This window comes from Lissotriton vulgaris, chromosome 11 (assembly GCF_964263255.1).
Source record: "Lissotriton vulgaris chromosome 11, aLisVul1.2, whole genome shotgun sequence".
Lineage (NCBI taxonomy): Eukaryota > Metazoa > Chordata > Amphibia > Caudata > Salamandridae > Lissotriton > Lissotriton vulgaris.
Genome location: NC_141699.1, coordinates 1,029,540,550 through 1,029,554,489, shown reverse-complemented (window position 1 = coordinate 1,029,554,489; position 13,940 = coordinate 1,029,540,550). Strand labels below are relative to the sequence as shown.

The window sequence follows — 13,940 nt, the reverse complement described above, 5'->3', positions numbered from 1 at the left end:
TCGTGTACATGATCACATGCCCTTGTGGGTTGGAGTATGTAGGAATGACGACAAGAGCGGTAAAAACACGAATAGGTGAGCACAAAAGCAATGTGCGCTGTAAAAAGTCCACCACCAAAATGGCATCCCACTACGTGGAAAAACAACACTGTGTAAATGATTTGCGATGGACAGTGATTGAACACATACCATCTGACTCAGACCTGTTTCTAAAAGAAAGGTGGGTATTCCGTTTGGGTACAAATACCCATGGTCTCAATGATGATGTCCCCTGGAGCCAGCTGTCAAACTCTCACTGAAACATTATGTGTACCTATCATTTCTCCTTTGGACTCCTAACTAACATATTCCCCACAGGCATGTCCCTGAGAGACGGCTGCCAAACTTAAGAACCAGTTGTCAATTTCCCACTGAAACATTGTGTGCCTATCATTTAACTCCTGACTAACATATTTTCCATAGGCATGTCCCCAAAAGCCGGCTGCCAACCTCTCACTGACACGTAGTGTATACCTATCCCTCAGACTTTTGACCTACGTAAGTCCTGATAACCTTTCTCATATGTGTCACAGTACCTACTTTCTGTATATCACCATCTTGCTTATTTGTAAGCCCTTCTCTAACATCCTGAGCCTCCCATTACCTAAGGGATTCCTTATCTATAATTAATTCCCACTTTTCAATCCTGCTGAATGGCTTAAACCGAGGCTTCGCGCTGCACCGAATGGTGTGTCACAGCGCATGCGCAGCGAGAGAGCGATGACGCTGTATCAGTGCGCTGCTCTCTCGCGCATGCGATTTTCTCGATCCTAACGCTGAAGGTGGCGCGCGTGATGCGCATGTGTGCGTCAGTGACAGCACCGCGCACATGTCCTTTTCCCTTGCAGCTGACGGCTGTTTTCAATCCGAAACCGGACATACCAATTAAGGGATACCATGCCACTGGCTAACGGGTGGATAAACCTTATAAGGTCATAACAGACATCCGCCAATTAACCAATGAATGGCATCAACTAATTAAGCACTGCATGTATAAATACGATAGGGAGAGCTTCGGGAGTCAGTACCAGCGGAGCAGCATAGGGGGAACACGGAGAAATTTCTACCCAGAGTATTTGGTACACCAAAACACCATCTACTACCTTAAACAGTGAGTACAAGAGACTGAAATCTAATCTTTATCCATCCAGGTTGCAAATTTAGCAACAATACCCTGTACGTTCACTTGATGCTCATGGAGCAAGAAAACCTAACACATTAGGTATAACCTAGTGCCTCTCTTACTCAATATGTGTTTTTTGTGTTGTGCGTCTTGTGTGTCCCTTTCCTTTTACAGGATCATTGAATCTTTGGTGCTCCAGGTGACTGCACCTGTCAGAGCTAGCCCAACCTGGGCAACCAACTTATTTTTAATTTTGTTTTGTTTTCTCTAGGTCATGCGACTGCATGTTCCATAACTGCTGTAGGCACACTGTAGCCTCAGTTAACTTTAATAACACTGTAAATAGTCCTTCACTTTTTGGTTTATTTCACACCAAAATAGAAAAACGTGAGTAAGGTGGGGAAGTTGTGCCCCCATCCTGAAGAAGGAGCACCAGCTCCGAAACATGTCGACGCACACCAGAGGTACTGTCCATAATCACGACAGCTGATTACCTCAACCTGCACTTTTACTAGTACCAGCCCGAGGTTGAATAACATTTTTTTTTCTTTAACACCTACGAGCCAGGTACTTTTTAACCTTCACCACATCCCACCACTCACATTGTTTATAAAATACCCTACCACGTCCACCACACGCACCACACATAGTCCTTACTATAAGTGCTCCCACGTAGTCGTAGGTCGCAGCACGCCGCATCCCGTTAGAGGGGTGCGAAGACCCCAATGATGAAGCATGACACCAAGGGGCCTGTTGGTGTGTGAGGGGTATTTTACAAAACATTGAATGTCCCCGCATCTGTGGTCGACATTCCCCCCCCCTGGTCCACTGTGAGTAGGATTCTTTTTGTTTATGTAAACCGTGCCCGTGGAGTAAGAATCCTAACTCTCCACTCTACCTCCCTTTTGTTGTTACTTTCTGAGGTGTGAGGATTGCCCGCCCTAACGCAAAACTTGTCCACTGATGACAAAACATGGCCTGTGACCAGGGCAGTGAAGGGTGGTACAATGCGTGTGAAGCAGGGCAAAGTGAAATGATGGTTTAAACATCTTTCGGGACAGACATCCAAATGGTGATAAAAATTGACGCTGATCACTTTGCCCACCCCCGGGTTCAGGTAACCCATCATACTGTGCATGTCGAAATTATGGGTGGTGGTGAAGTGGATATTTCTAGGGCATTTTGCGTGAGCAGTGCATACTGAGGGAATGTTTTAGTGTGAAATGCAGTGGCTTTCCTATTCTGTATTTTCTGAGCAGTAGAGTAGTTGCTTGATGATGCCAGTGCAAATTAACTTGATCCAGATCTGCTGCAGCCATAAAAGCTTTGACTATTAAATTGAATCCCATCCATAGTATTTACCCCTAGAGAAAATTAAGGGGCAGTGTTTAGCGTCTCGCTAGGTAGCTCCTTCACCGCGACTAGACTTTTGAGGCCAGTCCCAGAATTGGCATGTTCTTCATGCCGTGTGTGTATAGCTTAACAGTGTATAAGAACACCATTTATAATTGGCTCTTTAACACCTCTGAATGTCCTTTAAGCGAGCTTTGTGTTTTTAGTAATTCTGTGGTAGTTTAGAAGGCAGGTGTCCAATTGTGGAGATATGTGCAATCAGTAATACTGTGTTGGGCGTTATTAATTCATAAGGTCTTGCAGCCTCACTTGAACCACATTTTTCCCTCTGCACTTCCATCTGCTGTTGCTTCTTCCCCTTTAGCAGAACGCTTATTCTCAAACATTGGACATTTTCTCCCACGAAATTCATGTGGTTTGAAGGCCTTCTACTAATCTTATTTCTGTGGTGTGTGTTTTTTTTTTAGTTTTTTTTTTTTACAGCATTGCGTTGTCCGAAGAACGCACAGGTCGTTCTAGAGGGAGACTTTCTTCACAGCACAATTGCAGGTAAATATCAGACCACCTAGATTTTCTACCCCCCCCCCCCCCCTTCCCCCTAAAAGCCGAAATTTCTGTAATTTCCTTGAACTTTGCAGCCTCTTGATGGGGTATATTAAAGACCACGCTCCACGACGACTACACAGTTGTAGTTCATCACTATTTTGTGGCAACATGCTGTTCAGAGATCATTTTAATTGAGTAAAACTATAGTGCTTGCTTAAATCACTACTGTGATGACTTGCGTTCAGAGTACCACATGGTGGAAACCTTTTAGTTTTCTTTTTGGGTCGAGCCTAGGTAGTGAGCTGTATTTGAGACATGCTGTTTCTCCTGTAGGCTTTGTGCACACTTTTCATTGGTTTCTTGTAGTGCTCCTTGTACCATCTTTCTTTTCTGTGGTCCCTTTTTGGTGTTTGGTTCCCTCCCACAGAGCCTGCCCGTTACATGTTGTCTTGCGTGTTAATTTATTTATGGTTTTGTCTGACTCACTATATATATATATATATATATATATATAATTTTTTTTTTTCTGGCTTGTCACTGCGACTGCACCTCCTGCGCTCTCCCTGTCCCTCACCCCATGTTACTTCAGCACTACCTCAAATCTTGTCATGTGACTGACCGGAATCGCCATCAAATCATGGTGACCTTACTATAACCCCATAAAAATATCCATGAGGCCACACGCAGGTGTAAGCAAAACTAACAGCTCAGCATGTACAAATCTTCGATGCCACAAACATGCTGACTTCATATCAATATCACCGTAACAGTCCACATGTCAAGTTTTTGTCCTTTATTCATGTAGGTAAAAGTGGTGATTAAGATGGAATGTTATAGTTTGAGTGTTTTTCTTTCATTCTGTGTGCCCTGTGAACCAACCGAGATACCCTGTTATGTTGCTCTCGCGGCTCCGTCCTAGTGGGGTGTTGGAGCACAGGAGAATTCATATATTTAACTCGCCACATAGCTTTCTGTAGTGTGGCCTCTTTATCTTTTTAAATCACATTTTTTTTTCCTAGGTGTTATGTCTGAGCCTAATCTGGTAAGTGGCACTTCCCACAGCACATTTCTGTGTTGTGCGTTGAGCATGTTTTGCTGCGTTTATCCCTGTGCATATGTGGTTCTTTCAGCTAATGATGACTTCCGTTGGCTTTAGCGATCCACTTATGAGGAAAGGAGTTTATATTGTGTTCTTTTATCGTAGGACTCGATTTTTTTCTGCAGTGGATTCTACAAAAATGTGTTTATTTCTTTAGTATGGCATAGATTTTGGTAGTTGTTGTTTCGTTTCCACCAGGTACCTAGATTGTGTGGTCCCCCTCCCCCCCCCCCCCCCCCCCCCAGCTTAAACCTGTTTTATTAATGGACCCTAGCATACACTAAATATTTATTGCATGGGCCAGACAGCCTAGTGATTATCAAACGAAAGCTTGCCATAGTACTGCGTCAGAATCATAACGGCTCACCTGTCTGGTACGCTACATTCGCTAGGTCAGAATGTGTACTTAAGATCAGGCACATCGTCCGAGTCATTAATCTCTTCACTTGAGCTAATCCCGAGAAGAGTTAAAATGTAATAGACCGCTATAGCACAACTGCAGTAAAAAGGCGCTTTAGTAACTTAAAGATAGTGGTACAATTGTGGGGAAATCCTTAACTTGTACAGAATCAGAACGTTTCCTATGGAAAACTACACATGCACTGAAGCTGCAACAATTTTGGGTTGGCTGTGGCTTGCTGGCTGTGATTAGTTCATTCGGATTGTAATGTGGAATTTTAATGGTGACCCAACAGGGATACCCGGGGAGGTTGCTCTCCCTCAGCTCTGTCCTAGTGGCATATGGGAGCGTAGGCCCTTGGCCCATGACGTACAGTCCCGTTCCACGCTGTTGGAGAACAAGCTTTGCTCGCAGTCTTCGGGTTGTTGAGCTGCATCCTGTATATTCCTACGACTTCTCAGAGTCCTCGGACCATGACTGAGGAGACAAACCATACAGGATACACTTCCACAGTTGCATACGTGATGAGGCTACATAAGCCTGTGCATATTGGTAGTCGTTGCAGAACGGACACTTGAGTAACCTATTGCTCAGAGTATTGGTGCTTGGAAACATCTGCTTCGTCAAATTGCTGCTTCAACCATGCCTATTGTGTATTGCTTTATATACAAAGATGTCTCGCCCACCATACTGACTCTTGGAATGGTTCTCAACTCTTGACACTGTTGCCATGTGGTAAACCAGGTACACCCGTTTAGAGTGAATGTTTGTCTTCAGCTCTTGCTATGAGCCCACCTAGACTGCTCAGAATCGGGTGGAAATAACTTGTGATTGAGACTGTAGCTGTGTATACCAATACTTTCGAGTCTTAACTTATCCAATTTGCTTTTCTGTAGGTGGAACGCAGCTTTGACTGGCCACAACGCTCTTCAATTTTGAATAATGGGTGAAGAGCTGCAGTGATGGTGTGTAACTCACTGGATTTTAATGGTGCTGTTAGGAGTGTAAAGCTAGAATTGGCAGTTACGCATGGTAATTTTGTATTAATGCTAGAGTGAAGGCTTTGACTGCAGCATTCCTCCGTTTTCCCCAAGAAGGGCAAATGTATTTTACTGCTTCCCATGCTGCATGGTCAATGTGGTTTAGGTTTTAGAATTTGCTTGGTGGTAATCTTCTTGCTGCACAGAACCAGTGTCTCTGCATGATGTATTCGATCTGTTCACATGAACAGACCTCATATGCGTCTTTCCAGTGTACTAGACCCAATGAAATTATATCTGTTCTGCTTTTGAATACCTTTGAAGCCCTGCGAACGCCGCAGGAATTGTGGACCGAGAGGGAGCGAGGACTACAACTCCCAGACTGCCCTGCACCTGTTGTGTCACTCCTGCTACCTGAGGCGCATAAATCATCGCCGGCGCTGCATCTCAAACACGCTTTCCTTTTGCAGAATTTGTGTACGCGAATTGTGAGCTCAGACTAAAATATTGTCTTTTGATTCTCTAGTTTGCTGACATGTGGGCTGAAGAAAGCGAACCAGGCGCCGCCGCCGCTCTTCATAGTTGCAGGTAACATTACATGGATACCTTAAAATCTGCGGGGTAACAAACATCACATTGGTTGTCGAGGTATCCATGGACGTGTGCGATAAATGTTACTGTTGCACGTTGGCTTAGTCTCACACACACACACTGACCCGTGGTAGGACTCCCCCCTAGCCGCCTTTTTTGGGGTGGGGAGAAGCATGATGGCCATATTAGGCCTTAACTCATGTACCCCAAAGTCCTTATGAAATGTAACTGGTTCTTTTGTAAATTACTCTTGGGTAAAGTTCGCGCTATATAAAAATGCATTAAATAAATCAATCAGGCCTTGGTCATTGCTTTAAAATGTAAGTGCACGCCGGACTCACAAGGCAGCACTGGCCTTTTATAGTTTGTCTTTTTCCCTCGAGACTTTTACTGCTGTAAAGTTCTTGGTACTTTGCAGCCAGTTCTTAGGGGGGAGATCAAGGACCACTCTCCACAGTGGATTACACGGTTGTGATCCATCACTATATTGTGGCCGACACACCTAGAAACACAATTCAATGTAAAGTGGGTCTTGCATATCTAATCCTGATGTCTCGCGTGGTGTCGGACTTTTAACTCAATGTGTAGCTTAGCTGGTGCGTTGATGGTGAGTCTGTATTCACCTGTCTGTTTTTAATGGTCACATTTTTCCTTGTTTGGGTTTTCTGAAGGGAGTGTCATGGGGTAACTTGTATGGGGCATGGACCAGCCTATCGGCACGCACAGTCTCTGGTAAGTACGCCTTTTTAGGGCTCGTCCTATTAATTCCGCAAGAAATAATAGGACAAGAGTATAGTGAGTAAACCAGAGCTCAGAGCTAAACCATCAGGCAGATTGGATTTCAGGCAGTGCACGTGAAAAGCGTGTCCACAAGCCACCAGCCTCCCTCCCACATGCCTCTGAAGCTTCCCCCAGCGTGCGCTCAGCCGGCCTCTGGCATTTCTCCTCCCCTAATTATTCATTTCACTTCCATCACAGGGCTCGAGTGACACAGATTTATTCCTCTGAGTGTTCTTTTATACTGCACTTAATCAACATTACGAGGTCTGCAGCAGTACTAATATGAAGAGCTTTCACACTACATTGTTCTCAGTTCGGCGGTAAATGTTTCCATATTACACTACCGGGGTTTTTGTTGTGGATTTACTTTAAGCAAGTGCCATTAGGCATCTTTGTTTAAAGCTCACCCCCCCCCCCCCCTACTTCCATGCACGCGCTTCCCCGAGCCCTTTGAAAATGAAGCTTAGCTTCACTTCAAAGGTCTCCTCCGCCCCCCGCTTCACACTTTTCATGGCCGCCAGGCCATGCCTCGTTTGATAGACAACCTCTCCTTTCTGTGTTTGCCCTCCCCTTAACCATACCCTCGCTCATAAATGGCTATGGGGTAACCTTTCACTGACGTAATGGAACTACTATTTTAACTAAGTTAAAATAATAACTTGTTTAGCACTTCATGGGAGTGCACGTCTTGGTTTTCAGGCAATTGCATCGCTCGCTCTCCACTGGCAAGCAAGACTGCCAGTGCTTGTTTGTTCTCCCGGGTTTTCGCAGATCCCTGCCTTGCCTCCACATCCAGCAACAGTTCTAGAGGTCTTGCTTAACACTTCTGCTGACCTCCATGACTGCACCACTCCAGGCTGCATTGCACCTCTCGTTAGCCGGCTCCATTGTGGTGCAGAAGCGCAGCCTGCTGCGAGCCGGACCACACACACGCTTGGTTCGTTTTATGGCCGCCTTCTGCTGTCTTTTTGTAAACCCGGATCTCCAGGGCAGTAAATACAATAAAACAAATCTCTGCTTCACAGATTCCGTGTTATAATCACTTTAGGACAGGACCTGGCTGCAGCGCCTGCAGACTGGTTTGTGCACCAAGACATGATCTCAAAACAAGGATTTAGAATGTCCTGTGTTACAATCATGCCCACACACTCACAAACACTCACAATGATCCCAGACCTTCAGCTTATCAAGGGGTGGCCTCGCGTTTGTTCCAGGGGTTCATCTTTTTGGGCACATATATGCTCCCCACCCCCCCTTATTTTTCCCTTGCCACAGACCATGACTCAATCACTTGTGTAAACGGGCACAAGAAACCAAACTTGTGATATTTATTAATGTAATGCTCTAAATATGGAAATCACTCTCCCCATCACAGGGCTCGAGTGACACAGATTTATTCCTCTGAGTGTTCTTTTACACCGCACTTAATCAACATTAGGCGGTCTGCAGCTGTACTAATATGAAGAGATTTCACATTACATTGTTCTCAGTTCGGCGGTAAATGTTTCCATATTACACTATCAAGTTTTTGTTGTGGATTTACTTTAAGCTAGTGCCATTATAAATTACGATAACTTTCATTTTTTGTTTCGTGCCTTCTTCTCCTCTGATTGTACTCGTATTTCGTGCCTTCTGTTCCCCTGATTGCCCTTGTTCTTGCCTTCTGCTTCCCTGATTTTACTCGTTTTTCACAGCACCACTCGGCAGCAGCACCACTCAGCGCCCAGACTCCATCCCTCGCCCTCTTGCCGTGCCTCTGTCTATCGCCCTCACTATCCATCGCATCACCACAGCATCACTCAGGGGCACCACAACATCACTATGCGCTACCAGAGCATCACTGAACGTCACAGCATCACTCGCCGCCACAACATCATTCAGAGCCACCACAGCATCAATCTGTGCCACCATTCGTGAACAACTGATTCAAATATGTTCTCTCAATGTTTCAAACTTTATTACAAATGTCACAAAAAAAGTTACTATTTCACTTCTGGTCTTGTATTTTTATCACAATAAAATACAATAAACATAATCTTCCAAAAAGTTATTTGTAAAAGTTTAAGCTATTGCCATTATAAATTACAATAACATTTATTTAAGTATTAAATATTGAAAAAAATACAACCCATTGTTGTTTTTAATATTAATCAATCTAAGTCATGTAAATACAACACATATTGCATTACAAATGCTATAGGTGTCAAGTTTACATAAGGGGGTGGTGATGGACGGAGCATCTGAATCAATCAAACGCTCACACCCAGTCAAAAGATCTGGGTTTAATCCATCACCGTTCTTTAGCCCACTCTGCCACCCCAGTTCAGACATGGCCATATGCAAATCAGTCTAACCCTGTGCCTCATGGGAACAGTCCAGCCCGAACTGCCAAGCCATGTCTTCCCTGGACCTGAAACAAGCTTCCGAGGACCGGTTTCTGGCATTCCAGCCGTCTTCAGCCCGGTTTGCTTGAATCCAGTGGCAAAGTGAGCAAGGGACTCATGTTTGCAAAAGTTAACACTATTGGCATTGTAAATGACAAAGTTATTGATTTCGATATTTTCAAAACAAAAATAAAATGCGTTTCATTTACAATACTAATACCTCTAACTTTACTAATGCGAGCCCTATTGCATTGCAAATGCTTTTTTGGCAGTGCTGTGTTCCGCCAGGAGGGCTAAGTGACATGATGGCTTTCACATCTTTCGGGACTGCAACCAAATGATAAAACCTTACGCTGATCACTTAAAACTGACTTGTGTTGCAACTGACTTGTGTTGCTCCTGTCTGTTAAAACATGGATTTAATGGCAGCTTTGTCTCCTACAGCGGTAGATCTTCGGACAAAGTGGGTTACAAGCTCACTGAAAGATGAAATTCAGGTAATTCCTAGCTCTTTATCGTGGAGGTGTGAGGATTGCCCACCCCAACTCAAAACTTGTCCACTGATGACAAAACATGGCCTGTGACCAGGGCAGTGATGGGTGGTACAACGCGTGTGCAGCAGGGCAAAGTGAAATGATTTAAACATCTTTCGGGACAGACAACCAAATGGTGATAAAAATTGCGCTGATCTCTTTGCCCACCCCAGGGTTCAGGTAACCCATCATACTGTGCATATCGAAATTATCGGTGGTGGTTAAGTGGGTATTTATAGGGCATTTCACATGAGCAGTGCATACTGAGGGAATATTTTAGTGTGAACATCTGCAGTGGCTTTCCTATTCTGCATTTTCTGAGCAGTAGAGTAGTTGCTTGATGATGCCAGTGCAAATTAACTTGATCCAGATCTGCTGCAGCCATAAAAGCTTTGATTATTAAATTGAATCCCATCGATAGTTTTTACCCCTAGAGTAAATAACGGGGCAGTGTTTAGCATCTCGCTATGTAGCTCCTTCACCGCGACTAGACTTGCCGTGTGTGTATAGCAACACCATTTATAATTGGCTCTTTAGCACCTCTGAATGTCTTAAGCGAGCTTTGTGTTTTTAGTAATTCAGTGGTAGTTTAGAAGGCAGGTGTCCAATTGTGGAGATATGTGCAATCAGTAATACTGTGTTGGGCGTTAATAATTCATAAGGTATCGCAGCCCTGCAGCCTCACTTGAACCCCATTTTTCCCTCTGCACTTCCATCTGCTGTTGCGTCTTCCCCTTTAGTAGAACGCTTATTCTCAAACATTGGACATTTTCTCCCACGAAATTCATGTGGTTTGAAGGCCTTCTACTAATCTTTCTGTGTATTTTTTGGTGTTTTTTACAGCATTGCAATGTCCGAAGAACCCGCAGGTCGTTCTAGAGGGAGACTTTCTTCACAGCACAATTGCGGGTAAATATCAGACCACTTCGTGCCTCCCCTAAAAGCCTAAATTTCTGTAACGTTCCTTTAAACTTTGCAGACTCTTGATGGGGTATATTAAAGTCCACGCTCCAAGATGACTACACAGTTGTAGTTCATCAGTACTTTGTGGCCAACATGCTGTTCAGAGATCATTTTAATTGATTAAAACTATAGTGCTTGCTTAAATCACTACTGTGACTTGCGTTCAGAGTCCCACATGGTGGAAACCTTAGTTTTCTTTTTGGGTCGAGCCTAGGTACTGAGCTGTATTTGAGACATGCTGTTTCTTTTGTGGGCTTTGTGCACACCCATCGCTTTTCATTAGTTTCTTGTAGTGCTCCTTGTACCATCTTTCTTTTCTGTGGTCCCTTTTTAGGTCGAGCTGATGTGGCATTCATGCAAAGCATGAATGCATCAGCTCGACAACTTATGCTGCCCGTATTTAGGAGAGTGGACAGCTACCAGACGCGCGCTTTGACGAGGTCTGATTTCACCTCGGGAGCGAGCGTCTGATAGCTGCGCATGCGTGGTGCAAAGCCCCTGCTCACACACAGACACAGCCAGCCCCCACCCCTCTGCATGCACGCACACAATACACAGGCGTGGGCGCGCGCACACACACACACACACACACACACACACACACACGCTGCCGCCCCCCACCCCCCTGCATACACACAGACACGCAAGCACGGAGCCCCACTCACCTGGACTTCTACTCGTCCCGCTCCGGGCTGCTCACTCCGACGTCAACTGGCACAGGGACACCGGCACTCCGCTCCTTGGTTTCCCGGGCGGCGCCGGCTGCACGCAGGGCTCTCCTCCGGAGCCATGCGCCAGCCACTGCAGCCTGCCTCCTGGAAAGCTCTGGTCGCGTGTCCGGCCCCGCCCCCGTCCCAACAAAGGTTGCCTGGCTTCCTGTTGAAGCCGGGCTGCGGCGGCGTTTGCTTGTTTTTTTACGTAGTAAAAAGTGAGGTGAACACACGTTTCTTATTTAATTCAAGCCAAAAACGTAAACATCGAAGCTCTGAATGTGTGCTCATTTATCTGCAAAGAGAACATATGAGACCGGGAGGAGCACAAATTATGATTGTGACAAGTTTTCGTACTTTGTGTCATTTGGGCGTTACAGCGTTATTACTTGAGCAAAGAGAAAAGCTCTGCACGTGTAGTGGAAGTAAGGTCGTTGTTTTTACGTGCCAGCTAACTGCTGTTTGTTTATGTTGTTGACTATGCTTAAAGTGATTCGAAAAATGAAAATCGATGCTTGCTGTGTTTTTAATGTATGCTGCAGTAAACTGTGCTTAGTGCCAGGGGACATGTAGCTGGGCTGTACTTTATTGGGAAATCTTGAAAGTCCTGCAGGGCTGGGGTAAAGTCAGACACATAGCTGTCAGTTCCGTCCCACAACCCAATCGGTAAGGTTTCCAACCCCTTTCCGCCCACCACCCTCCTCCCAATAAGCCCTTCTATATCTTGGGGCGAGGGGCTTTTAAAAAGTCACTACTATCATTATATCCTAATGTTGTGGCGATGATTATTTCTAACTTGCTCTCGCATGGTCATTTCACTAGTGGGAAAGCCACATTTGCATCAGTAGAATCGTGAAAAAGCACTAGTGTTGCATGGGTAGCAGGCCTGCCGAACTCGTACTCATTTCCATCTTGTGGTGCTGTGCGTGAGACGACGCAGGGGAGTGGAGGGCTCGTGGCCTGCCGCACCTTCCCTTCCTTCAGCACAGACGCACGCCCCCGGGGCACCTGCCACGCTTAGGAGTGGCTGCAAAGCGTGCAATGGATCACAACACAGCGGGGCGCCTCCTTACACAGGCGGGAACACCTACTCTGTGTCAGGGCTGGCAGCCCACCCTGGTTTCACCAGATGGCCGAGAGTTTAGTGATGACACCATGTGATATACGGTAGCACCATGGGAAGTGATATACGGTGGCGCTGTGTGATATATGGTGATACCAAGTTTTATACAGTGACACTGTGTGATACACGGTGCCACTGTGGTATACAGTGATATAAGGTGACACCAAGTTATATACTCTGTGCTATATGGTGACAATATGTTGTATACGTTGACACGTTGACACGAGATATACAGTGGCACTGCTTGATATACGGTGATATATGGTGATGCCAAGTTATGTACGGTAGTACTGTGATATATGATGACACCATGATAATATCGAAAATGCTTCAGTTCTGAAATAATGAGACTGACAGTACTATAACAAGTCTCTTCGAAGTCACATCACAGGCAGTGCAGTGCAGGGTGGCAGGCACTGCTCCAAAGTTCAGATTTTTTTTCACCCTGAGGGTGAAGGCCTAAATGGAGAGCCCGATAGGGACCAGTCTCAGCACCTGCTTTTTAGAACTGCCGGTGCGAAGTACCAGAAAGCCCTGTCCATTCATAGTAATACCCAAGGCTCGTGCTTCCCAAACTTTTTAGAACTACGACTAATTTTATTCATGATAAAATTTCACGACCTACCAAGCTTTAATGGACATGAGGAAGGCAATTTGTAACTTCATTAATGCATTGTGTGGTAACGCCCTGTCATCTACATACATACAGTTTTACTGATAAAACTATATTTCATACAAATGGTAATATGTGGCTATTGAGTGTCAGTAAATAATTATTATTGAACATCTCCAAAAAAGTTAACTTGATTTGTTTGGTTTGATCCTATTAAAATCTTTGTTTTAATCACACTTCAGATTTACAAAACATGTGCTTCATAGTTGCTGTCATAACTGCTGAATGTGTACAGTTAATTTACAGTTATTTACATTTTGTGGTGTGTTACAAAAAATAGCAGCCTACAGCCTTTCACAGTCTCTGTACCCCTGCTAGACTGTCACATAATTCACCTTACTTTACTTTTTCTGGCTGCACAGTGAGAGGAGTTTGTAAACACCAATGCAATGAATGCAACACACACTCCACACAATACCACTCAGTGCCACAATTATATGCTACATAATTACACTCTACTAAATACAACATACACTCCACATAATTATATGCTACATAATTACACTGCGCTCAACGCAACATACACTCCAAATACCACTCAGTGCCACATAATTAAACGCCACATAATTTCAATGCAACGTACACTCCAAATACCACTGTCACATAATTACACGCCACATAATTACACTCTACTGAATGCAAC

The 13,940-nt window shown here is 44.7% G+C and overlaps 2 non-coding genes and 1 pseudogene across 2 annotated transcripts; all 3 read left to right on the top strand.

Annotated features, from left to right (window-relative positions):
• The first annotated feature begins 2,188 nt into the window (after nucleotides 1-2,188).
• LOC147683981 (small nucleolar RNA SNORD2) lies at nucleotides 2,189-2,260 on the top strand. The gene has a single exon (XR_015302028.1). It is a non-coding gene; the product is annotated as a small nucleolar RNA SNORD2 (small nucleolar RNA).
• Nucleotides 2,261-4,848: 2,588 nt separating this feature from the next.
• On the top strand, nucleotides 4,849-5,067 carry LOC147683980 (small nucleolar RNA SNORA73 family). Its single transcript, XR_015301899.1, has one exon. It is a non-coding gene; the product is annotated as a small nucleolar RNA SNORA73 family (small nucleolar RNA).
• Nucleotides 5,068-9,590: 4,523 nt separating this feature from the next.
• LOC147683979 (small nucleolar RNA SNORD2) lies at nucleotides 9,591-9,658 on the top strand (annotated as a pseudogene).
• The last annotated feature ends 4,282 nt before the right edge of the window (nucleotides 9,659-13,940 follow it).